Source organism: Pinus tabuliformis, chromosome 2_2 (genome assembly GCF_031772625.1).
Source record: "Pinus tabuliformis cultivar Carrire ecotype Pingquan chromosome 2_2, CPIR1, whole genome shotgun sequence".
NCBI lineage: Eukaryota > Viridiplantae > Streptophyta > Pinopsida > Pinales > Pinaceae > Pinus > Pinus tabuliformis.
Window position 1 is genome coordinate 605,249,961 of NC_142300.1, and position 6,000 is coordinate 605,255,960.

The window sequence follows — 6,000 nt, forward strand, 5'->3', positions numbered from 1 at the left end:
GGAACAGTTGTTGTTCCCTAAAAGGAACAACACCTTTTGGAGTGTTTTTGAAGTTGCATGTGTAAATCCCGCAATTATATTATAATCATATAATATAGAGGCTTTGAAATAGGCTATATTCGTTGTTAAAGTTCAATAGTAAATTATATCTCACATTTTAATGGTAGTCTAAGAAACTCTTCTAGAAATGCATCAAGAAATTCTAACAATATTTGATGATGCTATATATCTTTTGAATATATATTCTAGTTCATAGCCACTACCACATACATAAAACACCCTTTTCTAAGACCCATTTTCAGTTGTAAGGCTGGAAATAATCTTAGAGTTGCTTATCTCTCGATTCCTACCAAGATTCTCCTTTTCCCTAAATCATCTACAAATTAAAGTAACTTACCTTTCATATCTAGAATTATTTCATGAGCTCCCAACCAATCCGTACCATGAATTATAACATTCGATCCCAAGGTGGTCATATATGATAGTATCTAAGTACTGCATGCTCTCAAATTAAGTTCGTAATATTTTAACAATTTTTCTACCCCTTTTTAATAATTAAAGTCATCTCAACCAATTTATAATGAATTTTCTTGCATGCCATTAAACCACATCTAAATAAATGAATTTGGAGAAATAATAGTTTTATTGTCTTTTGGATCAATTAAAAAGGAAAATTTAATTCAATTTATTTTACCTACAATCTACAAGATTGTATATTGATGTTCTACTTGATAATTATTCATGATAACATGAATCCTATGTGTCTTATGTTAGGATAATATTGACTCACAAAGTAGTTAAGGTAACCTTGTTTTGGTCATTGATGGATTTATCATTGGTGTTTTATGAGCCCATGGCACGGGTGACCCATGGTATTTAATATGATGAATCCTATTTAAATGCTTGAAGAACTCCATAAAATGCCTCAAGTGGCCTAGTGTTTCGTCAACTCAATGGATAAGGTCCATATATATGTGTGTGTGTGTGTGTGTGTGTGTGTGTGTGTGTGTGTGTGTGTGTGTGTTTAGTTCTAATTTTCCCACTAAAGGGTTTCTAGGGTAAATATCGACTCTTTTATACATGTGTACCATGAGTTTATTTAATTTCTCTAGTTACACTCCATTTTTAACATGTGGTATCATGGCACACTTACAAAAATAATATAAACACAAATGATTATACACATGGAAAACATGTACATAAGAGACAATATTTACCTTGGACACACTTTACCATGAAAGCCAACACTCGAGATATATATCTTTGTTACCATAATCCAAGCCAGCCAAGCACCAAGCCACTCGAGGTATTTTACAATGGATTCCTTCAAGCCTTAAAATAAGCTTAATCGAATCAAATATCATGGGAAAATACCATGGGTTTCCCAATACCATGATCCTGTAAACCACCAAAAGTAATCATGTTAATGATCGAATCAAATATATTTCATATGCTAAGAATAAGTTGTGGACCTATGGAATACTAATGTAAGTATGTTGAGTGATCAATTATATAATGGTGTTGAAGGATGCCAGAAGGTACCCTTAGTTGGATCATTGATGAGATCAAGCGAAAATACCAAAAACTCTTGTGTATGAGTTTGATATGGTTTGCATATCAATGATGCATATCAGTTGGAGGAACTAGAGAACATTATGGGGGCAATATGAGAGCAAATAGGGACACTTTATGTGAGGTGATTTCAATGTGCAAGAAATTTAGCCAAGTGGATGAATGCAAATTTGCATCAGCGTGGTTTAGCTCATCATGACTATGTAGAAGATTAGTTATGCCCCTTGAGGTAAACAATTATTGTAGTTTCCTCAGAGTTATTAATTTGATAAGATCTAAAGTCTTAAACCACCCATAAGTGCAGGCATGAAAATATCATCACTACAACAGGTGGAATGCTTGAGTAACATCCATTAACGAAGTTATGTTAAACCTTGAGAATACCTCTCCAATTGAATAGGAGCTCCCAAGAACCTTTGATTTCATAGTAGCATTAGTGGATTTAATGAATTCCACTCAACCGTTAAAGTTACATAGAAGTAAGGGTGAGAAAGAAGAGAAAATAAACGGATGGTTGGATAATGGAAGCAGATAATATAGAAAATCTTAAGAGAAAACCCTAAAGAAAAAAATGTAGAAGAAAGATCCAAAGAAAAAAGGGAAAACCCCAAAAAATAAAGGTAATTCAAAATGGGATAATATAATTCAAAGAAGGACTTTCAAATAATAAAAGTTTTATTTTGATTGAGGGTTTATGATCTACTATAATAGTGATTGTATGATCTAATATAATTGGTTAATATGTGGATAATAACAATTCAAAAATAATATAAGGTAACCTTAACCCATAAAATAAATTTATGGATAAATTAATTAATTAATAGTAATTTTTTTTAGCATATAGAGAAAGAATTCCATAAGAAAATAGCGATAAAATGGAGATGAAATAGAGATGAATAAGATATTGTAGTAAGAAAAAGAGATAGGTAAAGAAAGATACAAATACGATACAACGCATAGATGGAAGGATTAAGAAAAAAGTGAGGCCTTACTTAAGGAAATACTAATATAAAGAAATAAAAATAAACTAGATAAAGGACGAGTGACAAGGGAAAAAGGGAAGGTGGGGCCATCAACAGAAGAGAAATAAGGGAAAGAAAAAGGGGGGCAGAGGGGAAAAGGGGAAAGTGGGTCCAAAAATGGAAGAGAAACAAGGGAAAGGAAAGGGGGGCAGAAGGGGAAGGAAAGGGAGGACAAAGGAAGGAGAATTAAGTGGAATATTAGATAGTGTGGGTAGTGTAATAAGGAGAGCGAATTTGTTTAGAATTCAAGTCTAGTATCCCTATTGAGATTGTTTTCATGCTTTATAATTTCCAAGCCCTCTGTAAATATTCTCTTAAATTAATAGTTCTCTTTTTTTCATGATTTGAATGTCTTCTAAACAAATAAGACGTGAGGAATGTTTGGAGTACTATGCAAGTGTTCAAGTGTGTATAAGTTCATTAAAAAAAAATGAAATTTCATCTTATATTTAATATAAATATATTTGCAAAATATCTTCATGATCGAGAATTAACTTTTTCAAGAGAGAGTTGGAAGGGGTTCATCGAAGCCATGGCTAGGGTTTCAGGAAACGGGTTCTATGCCGCCGCCACTCTGCAAACCAAGGAAGGGAGAATCCCAGGTTCAGATCGCAACCCTTACGCAGGTGGGTGAACTGATCTTGAACTGCTGTCAGGTTTAACTTATGAATTTGGAGTAAGGAATGGCTATCTCGTCGTGGATTGAAACTCCCACAGGCCAGGCGCGACTAATTTCCTCAAGGTATGGCTTCTCCACAGTCTCGGATCTGTAATCAAGGTAGAGTTTGATTGTAATAGAGCAAGCTATGAGGGAGGGTCAAAACAAAGGACGGAGGTGGTCGGCAGTCGAGGCCAACGTTTAATCCCTAGATCTGCTGCTGACTTGCTTTCTCGAATCTGGCCAAAGGGGAAGACGCGGAACCAACCAAGGAATTTTTATGTTTGATTTCTGCAGTGATTACTACTGCTAACAATCTGAAAATGGAGGAGGGGAGCTTACCAGGACAGGATCGAAGCTCTCACGCAGATGCGCGAATAGGTCTCGGGCTATGGGCAGTACTATGGTCCGGATCTGGAATAAGATCTATCTTTTTTACCGCGGATTCTTCTTTCCATAGATCAGACGCGGATGGGCTCCTCAAGGCAGGGTCGTTCCACAGTTTGGTTCATGAGATCAAGTCAGAGACAGGTTGTATCAGATCTTCGTCAACTAGGAGTAAGTGCCCAGCGAAAGTCAAGGGGGCAGTAGAAAAACATGACAATTCCTCAATATCTGCTCCTTGGTGGAAGGGAGTCCGGCGCCGAGGCCAGATATTTCTCCACAGATCTAAAGCAGTTTTGTTTGGCCCGGATCTGCCATATGGGAAAGTCACAGAATTAATTAAGAAGACTATGTTCAGGATCGAAGGGACCGTCAAGGCAGGATTTGAGAGGCCAGCCAGCGCTTTGATAGATGGACAGGAGTGTCTCTGGCTAGTTGAGCTCTTGAAGATAATTGAGTGTGCCTCTGGGAAGCAGAGGTTGTCAATTGCAAAAACCACTCTCGATCTCAGTAAGACCAAGGTGGCAGAAGTAATCGAAGCCAACTTAGCGGAAAGGGATGATCTCCAGACTGGATCCCGGTTGTAGACTTCCAGCCCTAGTTTCGCTGAGATGTCCCACAATCGCTTTCAAATTTTCGTTAGAACGCCCACGGGGAATACAACATTGATCTGGGCTTATGCTACAGATAGTGTAATAGATTTGAAAAACAACATTGCCAATCAGATCGGCTACCCGGCTGGCAAGCAACACCTATTAACACGGGGTAGATCGCTACAGGACTTCAGATCCATTAAGGATTACAACATCGAACCAGGTTCTAGAATCATTCTCAATATGAGAATACGAGGAGGTGCAACAACTAGCAAACTAACAGAAGGAGGTAGCGGATCCAAACCAAATCACAACCCAGATCCACACCAGCATCACAGAAGTGAAGGAACATCTTACAAGAATATTTTATGAGGGGGGAAGCTCCTCCAACAGCTCCAAAGCAGGTCAGAACAGAACCAAGTCCATATATAGTGGAGCAAATGCAGCATACACCAAAACTAACAATCGATACAACAGAAGCTGAGAAGGTATGTAACAGCTATGAAAAGCTAGCCATAATTTGTCGTTTCAACGGATTCTGGCCCAAACCCTTGGATCTATTCCATTGGATACTCACGAAATGGTCTTTGGACTGTGAGATCCATCTCTATTCCAAAGGGTTTTTTATAGTTAAATTTCAATCATCAGAAGTGAGAGACATTGTGATTCAGGAAGGACCTTGGTTCTGGGGATCTTCGGGTCTCTTTATCACTCCATGGTTCCCAGAATTTGATGCAAATACTTTCGTTGTATCTAGGATTCCCGTTTGGGTTCTTCTTCACAATCTTCCTATCCATTTCTAGGACCAAAAGGTACTTGCAACCATAGGCAACACCATAGGCAGATATATCAAAATGGATACATAGAGAATAGATGAAAGAATTTTTACTTTCGCACGCATATGTGTGGAAGTAGACCTCAGTAAAGGATTACCGGGAAGCATAAAATTGAACCACAAAGATTGCAGCTGGATGCAGTCACCAGACTATGAAAATACAGCGTTCAGGTGTAGAATATGTCGGCAAACTAGACACCTCCAAAATGCATGTCCAGAATACAAAAAGAACAGCCGGAGAAAGAAGAAAACCGACAATCAACAAAAGGTATCGAAAATCATCCATTCAGATTCGGATGAGGAGGAAGAAAATGAAGAGGAAGAACCCATTCCAAATAAAATTCTTAGGTTTAGGGTTTATGGCTTAGGGTTTATAACACTCTCGTAAATTCTTTTAAGAAACACTTTATTAAATGCTTTTAATAAACACTAAAATAAAAGTTGTAAAACACTTTTTAAAATGTGATAAAATGCTTAGGGTTTAGGATTTAGGGTTTAGGGTCCAGGATTTGGGGTTTAGGGTTTAGGGCTTAGGGTTTATAACACTATAGTAAATGGTTTTAAAAAACACAAATAAAAGTTGTAAAACTCTTTTTAAAATGTTATAAATTGCTTAGGGTTTAGCGTTTAGGGTATAGGTTTTGGCGTTTAGGGTTTAGGGTTTTCTGTTTAGGGTTAAGGGTTTATAACATTTTAGTAAATTATTTTAGCAAACAATTGAAAAAAGGTTAAAAAATTATTATTAAGATGTTATAAAATGCTTAAGGTTTAGGGTTTTATAGAGTTACAAAATGCTTGTTAAAATGTTATAAAATAATTAGGGTTTAGGGTTTGGGGTATAAAATGTTAGAAAATGCTTAAGGTTTAGGGTTTAGGGTTTAGGCTTCAGTTGTGGGGTTTAGGTTTTAGGGTTTATGGTTTATAATAATTTATTAA